The following is a 20,232-nucleotide window of genomic DNA, read 5'->3' as shown; positions in this document are numbered from 1 at the left end:
CACTTACTTCACGCAGAGCCACAAGCCGTCCCCTGAACTGAGCCACCCCTGAGCAGCCCCGAGGAGCCCCACAGCCACCCCGCGAGCCACGACCAGCTGCAGTGACTAGCGAGCTGGAAAACACTTACGTAAGATTCGGCAAAAAGTAGAAACTGGCGAAACCCTGAAACCGCGACCTTGAAACCCGCTTCGTACGTGACTGGTCGTGGTGGTGGTGGTGGTGGTGACGGTGGTGGTGGTGGTGATGCTAAACGGATATTGTGGTGAAGAAATGACTCTCTCTCTCTCTCTCTCTCTCTCTCTCTCTCTCTCTCTCTCTCTCTCTCTCTCTCTCTCTCTCTCTCTCTCTCTCTCTCTCTCTCTCTCTCTCTCTCTCTCCCGCCATAGCACAGGTGAGTAAGTCATTAATTAAATCAACTACTAACTAAGTAATTCAAGGTGTTTTATTGCCTGAATCAGAGCTGTCAGGGGTAACGAATAATACACCAAGTGGCCACGGGACATTAGCAGCCCAGCAGTCATTATGTATGCCGGGCTCACAGTACAGGGGGCAGTGAAATATAGACTTGTCAAAATGAAGTACTCGTTAATAAGAATGACGCTACTCCTAACTGCTACTGCTGCTGCTGCTGCTACTACTACTACTACTACTACAACTACTAATACTATAACTACTACTACTACTACTACCAATACTATAAGAAATACTATTACTACCACTACTATTACTCGTATAATCACCAGAACCACTAAAGCTGCTACTACTACTACTACTACTACTACTACTACTACTACTACTACAACTACTACTACTATTACTGCAGAATTATAACCAGACAGGACCTCACCTGCTCCCGGCACCTCATTAATGGCCTAATGAAGGGCAGGTGAGGAAGGGAGAGAATAAAACATGAGCCAGTCAAACCTCTCACCTGTATCTCCTTTTCTTCTCCTATTCCTCTCCCTCTTCTTGTTGCAGCTAAATACACGGATCTCTAAGGATGTTTTTACGGTTCTAGTGACAGATTAACAATACTTCTACATTACCAACAGGAGAAGCAGTCTTGAGAACCCGGCTAACCATCCATGCGGCCTTTTAAAATAGTCGTGGTGAGAGAGCATAATATTTCTGAATACGAGTACGTGCCCTACACTCATTCGCTTACTGATTCTTCTCTCTCTTCCCCTGCCCCCACCCCACTGTCTCTCCCTCTCCTCTCTCTCTCTCTCTCTCTCTCTCTCTCTCTCTCTCTCTCTCTCTCTCTAAGCCTCCCAGCGATCACCCATTCAGGGCAGTCGCGGAGAATCAGTGCTCGCTCGCCTCGTCTCAGCGGCTACACCAACACAAGGGTGAGTCTAATAAAAACGCAGAATAAACACGAGTTGTATGAATCATCTGCATTTTACTACAGGTTGTTCTTGTGTTAATTGTCCAGAGAGAGAGAGAGAGAGAGAGAGAGAGAGAGAGAGAGAGAGAGAGAGAGAGAGAGAGAGAGAGAGAGAGAGAGAGAGAGAGAGAGAGAGTATATCCTTTGTCTCTAAATTATATATATATAAAAAGTGAAAACAATGAAGGAATTTCGCGCAAACTCTCTCCCCCCTCTCTCTCTCTCTCTCTCTCTCTCTCTCTCTGAAAAAAAGAAAAAAAAATGAAAAAATAGTTTTATCTTTTACTAAATACCAATACTTTTTCTTCTCCCGATCCTGTCTCCTCCCTTCCAGGAAATTCCTCTCCTCTTCTTTTCTTTTCTTCTCCCTTCACACCAATCAATATACAACTTACACCTTCATTTTATCTCTCTCTTTTCTCTTTCCTTCATTTTCTCTCACCTATCAACATAATTCTCTGTCATTTTTTTTTCTATCCTCTCTTTTCTCATTCCCACAATCTCTCTCTCTCTCTCTCTCTCTCTCTCTCTCTCTCTCTCTCTCTCTCTCTCTCTCTCTCTCTCTCTCTCATTACAGCATCCCTTTTTCTCATCTCTAAATCTTCTCTATCTATCTCTCCTCTCAGCATCTCTCTTCCTCACTCTCCTCCCAGCATCCCTCTCCCTCTCTCCGCCCCTCCATCATCAAGAATAGGTCGCACATAAAACAATTAAACCATAAAACGCTGAGCCACTTCTCCCAGTCTGTGGTGAAGCGAGATTGTCTTAAGGTAAAGCAGCTGTGTGTTTTTGGGAGGCCAGTGGTGGATTGATTTGAAGGGGAGGCATGGAGGGACTGGCAGGGGGAGAGGTGGAGAGGTGAGGGGGAGAGGGAGAGGTAAGGGAGTGGAGGGTACAGATGAAAAAGTTGTTTTGGCTCATCCTCTCTCCCTCTGTCTCCCTCCTCCTACTACTCCCTGTCTCCCTCCCTTCTTCCTTCTCCCCATCTTACTTGTTACCTTCCCTCCTCCTATCTGGTTATTCACCTCTACCTCTCCCTCTCCTCCTCCTGTCCTCTTCTCTCCTCTTCTTCCCTCTATCGTGATTACTGTCTCCTTTCTTGTTCTTTCTTAGTGCCGTTCGTACAAAACATTTTAGAAATAACAAATAAAAGTGAAATATCATGATTATCCAACATGTGTATGGCAGGAGGACTGACGCATGGCAAGGAGAGGTGACGAGGTGTATGGGGAGAGAGGGAGAGGGGGCAGAGAGGGCAGGGAAAGGAGGGAGGGTAAAGTAAGATGCTGAGATTGTGTGAATAGAAGAAATGGGAGATGGTAGAGGCGGTGGTGACAATAGTAAGTGTCAGAGAGAGAGAGAGAGAGAGAGAGAGAGAGAGAGAGAGAGAGAGAGAGAGAGAGAGAGAGAGAGAGAGAGAGAGAGAGAGAGAGAGAGAGAGAGAGAGAGAGTACAAGATGAGCTAGGGAGGGGGAGGGAAGAAGCTTTCAGTCTAACACAATCTCTCCACAATTTCCATTTTACTGTCCAGGTGTCATGATACCATCGCTGCTGACGGAGAGACTCACCCGCCAGGCGCTGCTACCCACTGCCTTTATGGGGGAGGGGGAGTGTGGGGGAGGAGTGATAGAGAAGTGGGGAGCAGAGGGAAGCACTGTGGAGGGGGAGAAGGAAGTAGAGAGGAGAGGTAAATGAAGTTGAGAAAATAAGTAAGAAGAAGAGGAAGGAGAAGGAAAGAAATGAAAGGAAGTGGGGAGGAGAGGGAGATGATGATGCGTGAAGGGAAAGTAGTGGGGAGGAGATGTGGACTGAGTGGTAAAAAGGAATAAGGAGGGGAAATTAGTAGGAAGAAGTAGAAGGGAGCGAAGAAATAGGGAGAAAAGAGGACAGACTGAAGAGGAGAAGAAATAGGGGAAAGAAGAGGAAAGGAATAAGTAGCAGAGCGGAAAGGAGCAAGAAAGATAAGATGAAAGAAGTAGGAGAGAAAGACGGCGAATAAATAAGAAAGGAAAGAGCTGGGAAGGAAAAAAGGGAGAGAGAAGTGAGAAGAGAAGGAAGGAATGGGAAGGAAGCAAGTACATGAACAAAAGGGAGGAGGGCGGAGAGGCGAGGGCGGAGCTGGAGAATATAACAAATAGAGGAACAAATTATCTCAGGAACATATGCTTGTCTTCTTCCCGCGAGTATATTGCCAATGTTTGTTATTGTTGCTGGGAAACATTTGCAAAATCAGATACAAAGATATTTAAAACTTTTCTTGCTCATTTTTAAACGTTTATAATATTGTTGCTACATTATTCTTGCATTATGTCACTAAGGTTTGTGTTGTTTACTCAGATAATGCAAGTTTTATTGAGCTTATTGAGAAAACATGATTGAACTGAGAGAGAGAGAGAGAGAGAGAGAGAGAGAGAGAGAGAGAGAGAGAGAGAGAGAGAGAGAGAGAGAGAGAGAGAGAGAGAGAGAGAGAGAGAGAGATACTAATGGGATATGAGTGAGTTGTGTGTGTGTGTGTGTGTGTGTGTGTGTGTGTGTGTGTGTGTGTGTGTGTGTGTGTGTGTGTGTGTGTGTGTGTGTGTGTGTGTGTGTGTGTGTGTGTGTGTGTGTGTGCGCGCGAGCGAGCGAGGAAGGAACAATTGTACAATTCACAATGTTACCTTTATGTATATTGCAAGAAGAGACAGACCAGAAGGTAGAGTTTCACACACACACACACACACACACACACACACACACACACACACACACACACACACACACACACACACACACACTCAACGGAAACGCTCAATAAAGTAAATGGAATGGTCACTGCTTTACAAAGGAGGAGAATCAGACACCGCCTATAAAGCCCAGCTGAGGAGGGACGTCTCTCTCTCTCTCTCTCTCTCTCTCTCTCTCTCTCTCTCTCTCTCTCTCTCTCTCTCTCTCTCTCTCTCTCTCTCTCTCTCTCTCTCTCTCTCTCTCTCTCTCTCTCTCTCTCTCTCTCTCTCTCTCTCTCTCTCTCTCTCTCTCTCTCTCTCTCTCTGAGTTACATTACACATAGAGTTTAATTGGATAAACTAGGCGAGGTTTGGTTGCTCTAATGCACTGTTGCAATAAATAAAGACTGTGTGTGTGTGTGTGTGTGTGTGTGTGTGTGTGTGTGTGTGTGTGTGTGTGTGTGTGTGTGTGTGTGTGTGTGTGTGTGTGTGTGTCTGTCTCCGCGCAACCATCTCCGCATCTCAGTAAGGAAAAACGAATAGGAAACACCGAACATCACGCGCACATTACTCGCCTAACTTAAGTCTCGGGGAAAGCATTAAGGTACACCGCGCATGATGGAATTAAATATAAACGTCACCCTGCGTCAGGCCGAGTTACAGGTGGAGAGGCAACAGGTTAGCCAGGTAAAGGTACAGAGCCTGCAGACGGCGTTCATATGTTAGCGGTTTGGATGGCAGCGGTATTGGCAGTGGTGGTGGTGGTGGTGGTGGTGGTGGTGGTGGTGGTGGTGGTGGTGGTGAAGGGCGTGCCTGGTTTAACTTCCCCGTGGCTCTCAGACATCACAGGGGGGTGGCTCGCAAATAAAGACCCCCGTGTAGGACTTTGATAAGGCGAGGACACCGATAAGGACACCAGATAATAGGGGATGAAGGGCCGGCCGCCACTTACCGAGGAGTAGTGGAGGGCAGGGCGCCGCGACGAGTCCCCCGCGGCACCCCCGGCGCGTCCTCTTCATTCTGCGGGAGACACGAGGGTATTACAGCCAAGGCGGATCTGATAACTGTGTAAATGATTGGCTATAGTGACATCTTAATGCACGTCGTTAGATTGTATTTGTTATCATGTGTTTAACCTTTTTTTCTTCTTCAAGTTGAAGGAATCTACAAAAATAATATATAAGAAAAAATATTTGCGTGTTAGGAGTAATATGGAATAGAAGAAAATAAACGAATTGTGTACTGACATCTTAACGTGGATCATAAGATTATGTTTGCAGTCACATATTTAATCCAATTCTTCAATGTTCAAGAAATCGAGAAAAAAATGTAAGAAAAAAATTGTTAAAAATCAGAAGCAAAATGGAAAAGAAACTAAAAAAAAAAATACGAACTGGGTGTAGTGACATCTTAGCACGCATCACAAGATTATATTTGTAATTATATATCTAACCCATTTTTTTTTTTTTACGTTCAAGTCTAGAAAAAAATACCTGACAAAAAATAGTAGAACGTTAAGAGTAAAATGGAACAGAAAAAAAAATGTGGGTCCAGAATTCTAAATGCTAAATAGTGTCTCGACTTTATGCTGATTATAATGTTCCTTCCTCCAGCGATAAGAGTTGAGAAATATCTGCTAACTATAAAAACGCCTGCACGAGTAAAACTGAACGGCGGAATCAGAATATAGAATCAGAATATACTAGAATCAGTCCCGGTGCTTCTAATCCGCGCCTGACGTTTATGTTGATTGCATTCCTTCATTCCTTCCCCTAATCACATCAGGGAAACAAGAGATGAAGGAACAATCACTTCATATATATTCCTAATTCCTCGCAGTCATCATAAACAAGAAATAAAGGGATGAGGGAGCGATAATTTCATATACATCTATAAATCCTTCTTGTAATCATATACGCGAGTGAGGAGAGGAAAAGTAGTTTCAGTGTAAAAATCTAATTCACCGCCAGTAATTGCATTCAAGAAACATCAAACAACATCAAATAACACCAACGCAAACCGCTTAACAATGGCATCACGTTAGCAGCAAATCAAAATACTAATAAGAAGACAGAGAAAAAAAGACACAGACATACACACACACATAAAAAAAAAAAATCTCAGCCGTTGCATACATAATGGCATACAACTCTGCAGATTTTTACCTGCCGAAGGAAAGTTTTGTGGAAGATGATAGTTCTGTTCCTCCCAAAGTGAGTGATCGGACCGGAGCTCGGATGCTGCTGTAGATTTTTACACGTGGGAGCTTTCAATTGTGAGGTAAAAAGTTCCGCTTCCCTCTCTTGTTTGGCAGGCGAGCAGGGGAGAATTGGGGTGGAGGGGCAGAGGCACAGCACAATGAGCGTGGAGTAAATAGCGACACACGAAGCTTTATCGAGGCAATGAAAAAACGCCGTTGAATTCTTTACTTCCTCGACTATCTGGAATTAAATCTCAAAATTAGCCTGCATATCGTTACGGAGTGAACGCTTCCGGCCTGGTCCATTCGCCTGTGTTGGTTTACATTCTCATTCACATTCTCTCTCTCTCTCTCTCTCTCTCTCTCTCTCTCTCTCTCTCTCTCTCTCTCTCTCTCTCTCTCTCTCTCTCACACACACACAAAAAGAAAGGGCAAGACAAGACATGGAATAATTCATACATTTAACTAAGCTTTCCCTTCAACTACATTCTCCTAAGTTTGTTTCATCGAATTCTTAATCTCTTCCTTCTTTTCTTCTGGTTTAGTGTTACCATTTCGAGACGTAACCAAATTCTAAATGGCTAAAACAAAACACCACGCCACCACCTCGTCACTGAGCTGAATATATGGATAGGGTTAATAGGATAGATAAGTACATTTCATAAATAGGTATATAGGTAGATATTTTGGGGGAGGGCTCAGCAAAAAAACATATACAAACATAGATTAAGGTTCATCAAAAAAGCACACACAAGACAATGACAATCCAAATGCAAATCACAGATAACCTAACATTACAGAGCATTCAGGGATTAACTCTCAGTATTATATGTATAACTTAATTTACATCATCAGCTGCCATTCCTCAAGACAACAAACCATGAATAATATTTACACTATAGACACAAACTGCCACGTGTAGACCTATTGACTCCTTCCATCTTTCCTCATGCATTCTTGACCTCTTACAACATATCAACCTCCAACGTAACACAACACAACACCACTTCACACAACATCCCTACACATTCACACCTGCGTTACAGCCTCACCACTTCGTCCTATGGGTGAAAGGTAATCCCCTGGGGACGTGGGTTCCTACTGTTTGTCGGCGCGGCGCTCTGAATGGCCACAAACGGCGCTCAGAGAAGCACAAACACCTCAAACACTCTCAAACACCTTTACTCGATCTGATAGTGAGGCGAACCCGACCCCGCCCAGGTGGCCTCGTGAGGTATAAAGGAGGCCACGGTAAGGCGAGACCAGAGGGTGTGTGTGTGTTTTTTTTCCTCCTGGCGGGAGATAATGGTAGGTAGCCTGGGTAGCGCCGCTGGGAGTGCTGGGGAGGGAAGCAGGAGGGAAGGTAACACGACACTTGTACTCTATATGATGACTGGACTGCCCCGCGTGACCCAGGGCTGATTGGGGTAAGTTGTGATACCGCTAGGTGAATGGATGGATGGATGGATGGATGGGATAGGCACACAGATGGACAGCGTGGTAATTAATTAGACTGATATATAGACGGATAGGTCGACGACAGATAGATAAAACAATTTGATAATTAGGTAGGTAGTTAGATAGGTAGGCGGGTAAAATAGATATGTAAATAGAACAATGAAAAAATACACAGATATAGTAGGCAGGTATAGGCAGACAGATTATACGAACGTAAAGGAAATGAGTGATGATATTAATATGACAGGAAAAGACTGAATAAAATATTTCTTCGGTGTTAGTTACCTTATCACATTTCCCAGATATAGATAGACAGATAGACAGACGCAGCATGCATACAGTAACATTCTATCTATGTATATAAAAAAATAATTATGCCTAAACAACATTGCTTATAATTATCTTGATCTATAAACCATCACGATAAACAAACACAAGTAGTGAGATCTTTTTAATCACACAGGACAATATTATTACAAAAAAAAAATAATAAATAAATAAATGAAATAAATAAATAGATAAATAAATAAATACACGAATGTACTGAAATCATCATAACTGCAGATGACAACGATGCACAAACACGAATATGGAACACAGATAAAAAAAAAAATTTATATATATATATATATATATATATATATATATATATATATATATATATATATATATATATATATATATATATATATATATATATATATATATATAAAGAGAAAGAAAAGAAGATAAAAATATGTAATCACACAATCCACTAATGATTTGAAAATGAAGCAAATATGGAAAATAAGAAAAAAAAAAGTATATATAAAAAAAACGACAAAGACAAAATAAGCAAAACATTGTCTCGCACTGGAAGCAAAGCATTATTTCAAGTTTATTATTTACGTGTATTCAAAATTAAATGCAACAAGGCAACACTGGATCCAAATGACAGACGGACTGACACTCAAGCAAAAAAAAAAATAAAATAAATAAATAAATAAATAAAATAAATTAATTAATTAAAAACTAAAAAAAAGTAAATCAGTAGTTAATTTTACATAATTGGAAACATAATTATGAAAAACAAAATTTACATTCACGAATGCAATTTCTCCCAATTAAGAATTACGAAAGCAAGAAATTAAAATGACAATAATGAGGGAAAGAGGAAGAAGGAGAGATGAGAGGTGAGAGTAAAGGGAGAGGAACTGGATGAGTGAGAGTAAAGGAAACGTAAAGATGGAGAGTTATTTTAACCCTTTGAATACACCCCGGTACACAAAAATAAAGGGAAGGGAAGGTGGGGAGTGAATGGGAAGGGAAAGAGGAGGACAGATATAGAGAAGAAGGAAAGAAAAGAGGAAGTGAGAAAGAGTTGGTTAATAGGGTGAAGATTAAGAGTCTAAATTACTTTCTCTAATGACACTATTAACAGAGAGGAGGGAGGAAGCCGCCAGCTGTGTTTGTGTTTGTGAAATTGGTGATGGAAGGGGCTCTCTCTCTCTCTCTCTCTCTCTCTCTCTCTCTCTCTCTCTCTCTCTCTCTCTCTCTCTGGAAACGTAATTTATTGCATCAATGCCTGTTTTCATTTTTCAGAGAGAGAGAGAGAGAGAGAGAGAGAGAGAGAGAGAGAGAGAGAGAGAGAGAGAGAGAGAGAGAGAGAGAGAGAGAGAGAGAGAGAGTATAATATACACAGAAAACGAGAGAAAAGCTTTAATGAAAACATGTTACCCTCACAGACTCCCTTTTCCATCTTAACTTCCCTCCCCCTCCTCCTCCTCCCCCTCCTAGAACCCTCAACGTACCCAAAGCTACTCTTGATTTATCTTTCTGCGCGGCTCCGCTACGCTACACTAATTGTAAGACATGCTAATGCCTTTCGCCAAATGTTAAATGACCTATGAACCGCAGCGAGAGGGAATAAGGACTGGCAGCGGCATCCCTAGAGAGAGAGAGAGAGAGAGAGAGAGAGAGAGAGAGAGAGAGAGAGAGAGAGAGAGAGAGAGAGAGAGGGCGTGTGTCTTATATAGTTGGCTTGAATGTTCGCCTACCAAGAATGTGAAAATAGATAAAAAAAATTTTTTTAGAAATATAGGAATTAAAGAAACAAAACCTTTACACACACACACACACACACACACACACACACACACACACACACACACACGCGTAGACAAGAAAAATAAGAACAAACACATTGACCTCCCAAATTCATTCATACAGATACTATATTTTCAAGAAGAGAGAGAGAGAGAGAGAGAGAGAGAGAGAGAGAGAGAGAGAGAGAGAGAGAGAGAGAGAGAGAGAGAGAGTTAGGGCGAGGCTGAGGGATGTTTAGATAATATATTTGTTTTGTTTCTTGTTGGGAGGTGCTTAAGGGGATGGAGGCACGCTCTCTCTCTCTCTCTCTCTCTCTCTCTCTCTCTCTCTCTCTCTCTCTCTCTCTCTCTCTCTCTGTGTGTGTGTGTGTGTGTGTGTGTGTGTGTGTGTGTGTGTGCTTAAGTGGACCACGGTACTCCTGTAAACGATAATTAGATTAGTTAAGCCTTTATCTCGTGTCAGGAGATTATTATGACCGCGGAGGAAAGGAAGGGAGGGAGGAATGTGGCGAGGAGGGGGCGAGGGAGGGAAAATGGAGAGAAGAAGAGAGAGGGAGAAAGGCGAGTGGGCGGCGAAGATAAAGAGATGGTTAGGACACAGAATGGGGAGAATGAGAGGAGAAAGACATGAAAGAGGAAGGCTGAGAGGAGAAGTAATAAGGAAGATGAAGAGAGGGATGAATTAGCAGGAGAGATCGTTGGATAAGAAGAGGAAAGGAGGAGAGTAAACAGAGGAAACTAGACAGAAAATGGGGAAAAAGTAGCTGAGAAGAGACAGAAAGATTGAGAAGGATGAATAAGTAGAAGAGAACGTTGGATAAGAAGAGGAAAGGAGAATAATAGGGAGAGGAAATTAGACAGGAGAAGAAAAGATGGAGATAGAGAAACATAGAATACATACGAAGAGTCGGAAAAGAGAAAAAGGAAGAATTGAAGAATGAGCTTAAAAGAACGTTAGATAAACAACAAAAAAAAGCGGAAAGGAGAAAAAGTAAGGAAAATAGACAGAGAAAGAAGAAATGGAGAAAAAATCGTGATAAATGAGATAAAAGTAAAGGAAATACAAGATAAAGACAAGGAGAGTCAAGTAAAAGGAAGGAAATTAGAAAAATGCTGAGAGAGAGAGAGAGAGAGAGAGAGAGAGAGAGAGAGAGAGAGAGAGAGAGAGAGAGAGAGAGAGAGAGAGAGAGAGAGAGAGAGAGAGAGAGAGAGAGAGAGAGAGAGAGAAACACATAGAAAGGTCATGATGCAAGACTTGGGCTGCACACCTGGTCACTCTACTAATGAGGTCATAGGTCAGGTGAGGCGGACACAGGTGAGAGATGGTGCCAGCGGGTGCCCAGGTGACCCCTCACCCCACCCCCACCTGTAATATTAGGAAGGAAAGCGCAGGGGAGAGGAGGAGGGGAGTAGAGGAGGATGGAAGGAGGATGGGGAGAGGATAGGGAGAACAAGGAAGGGAAGTCAGGTGATTATTTATGAGAGAGAGAGAGAGAGAGAGAGAGAGAGAGAGAGAGAGAGAGAGAGAGAGAGAGAGAGAGAGAGAGAGAGAGAGAGAGAGAGAGAGAGAGAGAGAGAGAGAGAGAGAGAGAGAGAGAGAGAGAGAGAGCCCTTCATTAGTTACGGAAAAGAAAACATACCATCATACAAATGAAAAGAAAAAAACATGGAATTTAGAGAACTTACAACATAAAAAACAATAAATAAAGGAAAATTTTATCCCTTCCCCCTCAACCCACCACCACCTCCACCACCACCATCACCACCACTAAGAAAGCAACCCAAGTGCCTACGATAACAACAACAACAACCATAACAAAAACAACAATCACAGTTTTGAAGGGGCAGCGGGTCTTCCCCCTAATCCTCCAGGAGTGAAAAGGGAAATGGAGTTCTGGAGTGGGGAAAGGGGAGGAAAAAAAAGCTTAGCGTATTATTTCCTTCATCCTCACTCCCTCTTTCTTCTCTTTCTCTTTTTTTTTTTCTCTCTTGCCCTTTCCTTTTATCACCTGCTTATCTCTCTCTCTCTCTCTCTCTCTCTCTCTCTCTCTCTCTCTCTCTCTCTCTCTCTCTCTCTCTCTCTCTCTCTCTCTCTCTCTCTCTCTCTCTCTCTCTCAAAGGACTAATACTTTACTTAATTATCTCATCTAATTATCTCTACTCATTTCAAAACAAACGTATTAGAGAGAGAGAGAGAGAGAGAGAGAGAGAGAGAGAGAGAGAGAGAGAGAGAGAGAGAGAGAGAGAGAGAGAGAGAGAGAGAGAGAGAGAGAGAGAGAGAGTTCAATCTTACAACTGTTTATCTTTAACCGAAACGTAGAGGAAGAAAGAATGTTGAACAGAAGGAGGGAAAGCGGGAAGAAGGGAGGGAGGGATGGAAAAAGATCACACACACACACACACACACACACACACACACACACACACACACACACACACACACACACACTTCCCTGTCTCATCCCTCAGCTTACTACCTCCTTTTCCCAACCAGCCTCTTCATCCCCCTCTCATCTCTCCCTCTCCCTCTCCCTCTCTCTCTCTCTCTCTCTCTGTCCCTCCCTTTATGACTGGCACTCACCTTCCCTCTCCCGAAAATACCCCATAATGGATCTATTCAGAAGCTTCATAAACGAAAAACGGTACCACTCGACCTTCTCCTTATCCACATTTTCATCTCCTATTTCTGTGGCATAGTCCAGTAACCTCTGCTAATACCCTTCCTTGATCCTCTCCTCCCTCCTCTCTACCTCTGTACCTCTCTCTCTTTCCCTCCCTCCCTAGTCTATGTAGCCGTCTCTTTTTCCCTTTTTCCTCCGCACCTCAACTTCTCCTCACTGTGGTCTCATACTCATACACCCGTTTTCTGTTTTATATTAGGAGTTGAGACTGTCATGGGGTACTGTAGTAGATTCCTCTTCTTGTATCCTGCCTTCACATCTCACTCTCTCCCTGTCTCCCTTCATCCCTCTCTCCCTTCATCCCTCTCTCCTCCTCCTCTCTTTATAGCTTGTGTTTGTGCTCTCTTTTACCTGTCAGTCTTCTGCCTCGTGTTTACAGGGAAGGTGAATTCTCCCTCTCCCTCTCCCTCTCCATGTCTCGTCCCGCCGCGCCGTGTCCCGCTCAGTCTCCAAACGTTTGGCCTCAAATACACACTTTGTTTTTCTGGGTTCTGATTGATCCATTTCAGCTCTGGTTCACTCGGTTCTTTTCTTATCCCAATACCTCTTCTTCACTCTCCTCAGCTTTAACCTTCTCAGTCTTCTTCTTTTCCTCCTCCTCCTCCTCCTTCTTCCTAGTTCTCTCCACTTCCCTTCCTCCTCCTCCTCCTCCTCCTCCTCCTCCTCCTTCATCTTCTTCCATCTCTTTGCGAGGGAAAGGCGAAACTCGCTTGACTACACACAGATACACAGACACGCGCGCGCGCGCACACACACACACACACACACACACACACACACACACGTGCACATCAAAAATACACGCTTCAGTATACTAAACAAAGTAACACGAGACACAAACAGACAATTAGTACTCCAGGGAAGACATATTTACAAAGCCACGCAAATCTGCACACACACACACACACACACACACACACACACACACACACACACACACAACCACAGTAAATAAAATCCCCAGTTCTTTTTTTATTTTCTATCCTTTCCATGCCTGGGAATAAATAATGTTTATCTAACTTATCTATGTTCCTGTGTCCTTCTGTGTCCCTGGTATGTGTCGCTGTCCCACTGTTATCATTCCCTGCCTTGCTTGTCCCCATGTCATCAGCATTTTTCCCCCTCTTGCTTTCTTACTTCATGGTTCTCTCTCTCTCTCTCTCTCTCTCTCTCTCTCTCTCTCTCTCTCTCTCTCTCTCTCTCTCTCTCTCTCATTTCTCTCTCTCTCTCTCTAATTTTTCTCTCTCTCTCTCTAAGTAATTAATTATTTGTTATTAAGTTTATCATCTTATGCTAGATGATTATTGTTGACCTTATTCTTCTTTCTTTCTCCTCTTCTTCTTTTTCTGCTTCTTTTCCTTCTAAAACTGATACTGTAATACTGTTAATAATGTATCAGTACTGTTATGAATTTAGTAGTAGTAGTAGTAGTAGTAGTAGTAGTAGTAGTAGTAGTAGTAGTAGTAGTAGTAGTTGTTGTTGTTGTTGCTCTTCTTCTTGCCAAGCTATGTAGTGATGACCAAATGGGACACCAGAGCACGCCCGCGCGCACGCGCGCGCGCACACACACACACACACACACACACACACACACACACACACACACACACACACACACCACTGCATAATGACATTGCTCAATTAATTCAGGTTAATTTGGAGCCGGCCCGTCATCTGGGTGATTAAGAGATCCTTTCTGCCGCCGCTAATGAGAAAGACTTTTTTTCTATTCTCTCTACTTTCCAATCCATATCAAAGAATTCGGAAAGCAATTTATTTTCACTAATATATAAGTGTCCGAGTGAAGTACGAGTGACAAAACGGAAGAAGAAAGTTAACAAGAGGAGAGGAGGAGGAGGAAGAGGATGTGGTGGAGGAGGAGGAAGCAATAGAAGATAAAAAAAAATGGAAAAGAAATATTCTGGGGTCTAAAATAATGAAAGCAGTCAAGTAGTGGTCATCAATTTCTTCCCCTCACTCATCTTTTCCCCTCATTTCCCTCATCATACCTTCCCTCCTTCACCTCCCATCTAACGAACTACTCCTCTCCCTCTCCCCTTATCTCCCTCCTGCCCTCCCTTCCATCACTCTCCTTTCCCTTGTCCTCCTTCCAGTCCCCTCTCACTTCTCCCTGTCCCCTTACCCCTTCACTTAACCCTCTCCCCTTTGCCTCCCCTGCTGCCCTCTCTTGTTACCTCCTCCTGTCGCCCCTTCTGCTCCGCCCCCTTGGCCTGCAGGAGTGGCTCTTGAGAGGGTCGAATCCTACGCACTAAGGGATCCGGGGGTCCTACATCCTGAGTCCTGTTCGCGTTCTATTGAAGGAGTCTACTGAAGGAGGGAAAAATGAGACTAAACAGGAAAGAAAAGAGTAAGGGGAAAAATTATAGTTATGTTTTAGTAAATTTTATTATTAGTGTATTAAATATTGTTCCTCAGGGCATTGAGAGAGAGAGAGAGAGAGAGAGAGAGAGAGAGAGAGAGAGAGAGAGAGAGAGAGAGAGAGAGAGAGAGAGAGAGAGAGAGAGAGAGAGAGTGTGTGTGTGTGTGTGTGTTATCTATTTTATTTTCTCCACAACAGTTACTTTCATAGAGAACAAAAATAAAAAAAAATAACTTGGTGCCTGAAGGAATGGCTGGACTATTGAAGGGCAGTGAGGGGAAGTGAGGGGAAGGTCAGAGTGAGGGGAGTGAGGGGGAAGGAAGGTCAGAGTGGGGGATATGACGGAGAGCTTATTTCTTTTCCTCTCATCTATTTATCTGTCGCCACTCAGGATAAAATTTTGTCAGTATTTTTTATAAGATTCCTTTGAGGGGAGAGTGACTTGATACCGAGATGCTGGTATGGATGAGTGGTCCTCCTCCCTCTCTCTCTCTCTCTCTCTCTCTCTCTCTCTCTCTCTCTCTCTCTCTCTCTCTCTCTCTCTCTCTCTCTCTCTCTCTCTCTCTCTCTCTCTCTCTCTCTCTCTCTCTCTCTCTCTCTTTCCCTCAGTCCTCATCCCCTCTCTCCTTCTCCTCGTCTCGTTTCTATTTCCCTCTTCACGTCTCTTTCTCTTTCTCTTTCTCTCTCTCCCCTCGCACCCTCCCCTTTCCTCTCTTGTCATGCCTCCCCCTCTCTTCCCTCTCTCTTTCTCATCTACCTCTTTCTCAGTTCTTATACTTTCTCTCTCTCTCTCTCTCTCTCTCTCTCTCTCTCTCTCTCTCTCTCTCTCTCTCTCTCTCTCTCTCTCTCTCTCTCTCTCTCTCTCTCTCTCTCTCTCTCTCTCTCTCTCTCTCTCATCCACCTTTCCAATTTCTTTTAATATACTTTCCTTCATCCTCCTCCACTTCCCTGAATCACGTTCCACTTTCCCACAATTCACCACTATCCACTCCTCCTCCTCCTCCTCCTCCTCCTCCTCCTCCCACAATGCATTTATATCATCTTACAACTCAGCATCTTACTGGTCAGGCGGAGAGAGACAGCCAAGGTCTTTTCCATATCACTGCGGTCATGGGGAGAGCGAGGGAAGGAGGGAAGGAGGGAAGGAGAGGGAGGGAGAGGGATTTCCTAGTCGGGATCAGCGTCGGAAGTCTTGATTAGTTGGGGCGACGCTGGCCCTCCGAGACTCTCTTCGATGTCCCCGTATTGGTCTGAGCTCCCGCGGGTTTTCCTCAGTCTCCCCTCCAAGAGAAATAAAAAATGGAGGGAGCGAAACACAAGTGCACTCCTCGCTAAATATAGAAGCGGCGAAGAATGTCTAAAAATGAGAGGAGCTGCTGCGGTCTTTGCTAAATGCAGAAATAGTGTGTTCTGTGTGTAAATAAGAGGAAGGAGGATTTAACTGACACTCCTTGCTAAATACAGAAACATAGAGGGTTTAAAAATGAGAGAAAGAGCTGGTGTGGTCTTTAATAAATACAGAAACTAAGTGTTATGTGTAAAAGTCAGAAAGAGAATAAATATTTGATTAAGTCTTCCCTCAATACGGAAACCGTGAATACCTAAAAAGTGAGAGAAAGAGAGAGAGATAGTGGACTCTTTCCTAAATATAGAAATCATGTCATATGTATTGAGGGAAAGAGGAATTTACGTTGACTTTCTGAAATAGAGAGACCGTGAGTCACCAATACTGAGTGGGAAAGAGCGAGTGGACTCTACTAAAACAAATCATGTGTTCTATATAAAAACGACACGTCTAGTGCTGATTTTTTTTTTCGTTTTTTTTTTCGGCTTTATGTTCGGTTTCCCTGGGACGGTGCCTCTAACGAAGGATTTTGGATTTGTCATTTGGGAACCCTTACCTCGAGTGGATGCCCTTCCTACCCTCGGACCGCGGCTAGGATTGGAACCCGTGCACTTAAGGACCCCTCGACCCCGAAAAGCGAGCGAAAAAAAGAAAAAAAACTAATACAATATTTTTCAAAACACACACGACTTCACAATATTGATAAAACCAAACGATCAACTATGCACACCGATCTCTTCCTTGAAAAAAAAAATGAAGAAAAGCAAGGTGAAGAAGGTTAAGAAGCAGAACTAGCACACAAGATGAACAGCTCCTCACCGATCACCACTAGAGGCAGGAAGGTCAGCGAATTAAGAGCGTCATGACCCAAGGATGCAGGAATGTAATGCAGGAAGCTACGATTGGTATCTGCGGCTACTGGTGTTCTTGACGTGGTGGTGGTGGTGGCGGCGGTCTCAAAGGAAGCCCCCACGTGCCCGAGCCGCCCCAGGTGTGACTCAGGTAAGTAATGTGTGTATCTCAGCTTAACGGGGCAAAGTTCCGGTGCTGTGTGCTGTCGACCCTTCCCTTCCTGCCCGACTCTTCTTCCTTCTTTCCCTCTTCTTCCTTCTCTCTCTTCCTACTGCTTTCTTTCGTCGTTTTCTTCCTTTACTTTTTTTCTTCTTTCTTCTTTTTCTTCCTTCTTATACTTTATTTTAATCTCGTTTCTCTCCTATTCTTTTCTCTCCTTTTTTCTTCTTTTTTATTCCCTCCTCTTCTTTCATCTCTTCTCTCTTCTTCCTCCCTCTTTTTCTTCTTATTCCTTCTGTTTTCCTCTTCCCTCCTTTCTTTCTTTTCCCCTCTCTTCTTTCTCCCTCTTTTTTTCTTCTTTCTTCCTTCTCCTTTTACATTTTCTTTCTCTCCTTCTTTCTCTCCCTTTCTCTTCCATCCCTCTCTTTTCTTGTCTTCTTTCTCCTCCTCTCGATTCCCTTCTTCTCTTCCTCCATGCCATTAAGTTCCTTCGTTTCTTTCTCCTAACGTGCGTCTTGTGTTTCTTTTATTTCTCACTTCTTTTTCTTCCTTCATCCTTGTCTCTATCTGTGTCAATTGCCTTTCTTCATTTCTTCCTGACATTTTCCCTCCCTTCTTCATTACTTCTTTCCTTCTTTTCTCCAAACTTCATTCTCCTTCTCTTTTTTCTTTCCTTTCTCTGTTTCCTGTTATTATTCTTTATCCTTTAATTTTGCTGGAAGTTTTCAATCTTTTTTTTTTATTATCTATGTCTTCTTCTTTGTGTTTGTTTGTCTGTCTTCTTCTCTTTAGCTAATTTTCTTCACCCTTATTTTGTCTGATCACCTGTTTGCTTTTTCTGTCTATTTGTCTGTCTGTCTGTGTATCTGTCTGTCTGTCTGTCTTTTAATTTATTTTCTTGTTTATTTCCATCTCTCTCTCTCTCTCTCTCTCTCTCTCTCTCTCTCTCTCTCTCTCTCTCTCTCTCTCTCTCTCTCTCTCTCTCTCTCTCTCTCTCCCAGACCGTCTCGCTTAAAAAACCGTAACATGAAAAGTCTGACACGTGGAGAGGGAAAGGTTAAGGCCAATCAGAAAGTTAATGAGATACTCAGGTAATCAGTGCCCCTCAAAGGAAATTAATATCGAATTGGATTAAAAAAAAGAAGAAGACCATTAGTATGCAATTCGATTCTCATAATAATTTCAAAGGGGCGAGAAAAAAAAAAGGACATGATCATCCTTGTGTCATATTTCTGTTTTGATTTTTTTTTTTTGGAGGGGGAATGTGTAAGGGGGGAGGGTGAGAGTGGTTTGTGTCTTTTTTTCTTTTATTTATGGTGTGTGTGTGTGTGTGTGTGTGTGTGTGTGTGTGTGTGTGTGTGTGTGTGTGTGTGTGTGTCTTTCTATCTGTGTGTCCATTTTTTCCCCCAGTTCCTCTATTTCTTCCTATTTTTTTCTCGTCTGTCATCATCCACACATTTATCTAGTTTTCTTTAATCATTTATTATCCTTCATTTAATTTAGTTACTCAGATTTTTCATTGTATTTCATCCCTAAGTACCACACAAGTTGCAAGGATCACCACACAGAAGGAGAAGGAGGAGGAGGAGGAGGAGGAGGAGGAGGAGGAGGAGGAGGGTTCTTCTTTCTCTGATACAAGCAAGATTACGCCTCCGTGTCCCTTTGACTGCTCAGCGTTCTTGTTCGTGGTCCTCCTGCCGACAGCCGCCCCGACCACCCCCAACTCCCCGTCCAGACAACTCCCCGATCCCCCGACCAGATCAGCTCCCGACCCCGCGACCAGACCACACCCCCGACTGCCCGACCAGACCACACCCCCGACTAGACACCAGCCAGGCCACAACAGACCCTGACTCGCACATACCGCAGACCACACCAGACCATACTAGACCACACTAGACCACACGCCGACCGGACCCCAAACATGCCACATCAAATCACACCAGACCACAAACCCTCACTAATCGTTGCCTTCTTCCTCTTCTTCTTCTTCTGTTTCTCTTCTGTTACTAGTTCATCTTAAACTCCGATTTCTTTATTATTTTTTTTCCTACAGTTATTACACTTGTCTTTTCTTCTCCTTTTCTCTTCATTTTTCGTCTTTACTGTTATCTCTTTCTCCTCTCTTATTATTCTTCTTTCCTTCCTATTCATATGTTCTTCCTTTGCTACTCATTCCTCTTCCTTTCCTCCTCCTACTACTACTCCTACTACTACTACTACTACTACTACTACTACTACTACTACTACTACACCTATCATAACCTCACCTATCCTTCCTCACCACAACACCAAAAGCACCATAATCCATCAACCAACCCTACCTTTACTTTCAGTCCCCCTATTCTCCCTTCCTTCAAAACACGTCTTGCAGAACACCCCCATTCCCCAGACATATTACCCCTTCCACTATCACTGCCCACTGGCCACTAAAGCCCCCTTCCCTCATTCCAATCAACAGTGGCCCCCTCCTTACAACCTCCACCATCACCACTACCACCATCACCATCTCCTCGCCCCTCACTATTAAGAAAAGAACCATCCTTTTTTTTTTCTTCACTTTTCGGATTGTGGAATATTCGTGTCTCTACAATTGTACGGCCACGTAAGGATTCCGCTCGACCACATGGTACAAAGAGAGAGAGAGAGAGAGAGAGAGAGAGAGAGAGAGAGAGAGAGAGAGAGAGAGAGAGAGAGAGAGAGAGAGAGAGAGAGAGAGAGAGAGAGAGAGAGAGAGAGAATGTAATGTCATCTGATCTTGTGGCTTGAATGATTTATAGGTTCAGTCGTGGCATTCTCTCTCTCTCTCTCTCTCTCTCTCTCTCTCTCTCTCTCTCTCTCTCTCTCTCTCTCTCTCTCTCTCTCTCAACACATGTACACATTTTTGGCGGTACCTGATTAAAAAAAAAATATCCCATTGGTTTGAGGGTGTGGGTGAATTTTGCGTATTAGAGTCTTTGTGTGGAGCAGTCACTAATCACGG

At 43.3% G+C, this 20,232-nt stretch overlaps 1 long non-coding RNA gene across 2 annotated transcripts in view; it reads right to left on the bottom strand.

Annotated features, from left to right (window-relative positions):
* The window catches only part of LOC135112942 (uncharacterized), a 237,930-nt gene that overhangs the window by 46,960 nt on the left and 170,738 nt on the right, over nt 1-20,232 (bottom strand). The window contains exon 5 of one of the 2 annotated variants that reach the window (XR_010274630.1): nt 5,043-5,110. This is a non-coding gene — a long non-coding RNA (uncharacterized LOC135112942). Of the gene's footprint in view, nt 1-4,582; nt 5,111-20,232 lie in introns of those variants that run through there. The other variant, XR_010274629.1, reaches the window with a different exon arrangement.

Source organism: Scylla paramamosain, chromosome 24 (genome assembly GCF_035594125.1).
Source record: "Scylla paramamosain isolate STU-SP2022 chromosome 24, ASM3559412v1, whole genome shotgun sequence".
Taxonomy (NCBI): Eukaryota; Metazoa; Arthropoda; class Malacostraca; order Decapoda; family Portunidae; genus Scylla; species Scylla paramamosain.
The sequence above is the reverse complement of the archived record's forward strand: the minus strand, read 5'-3'. Positions and strand labels throughout refer to the sequence as shown.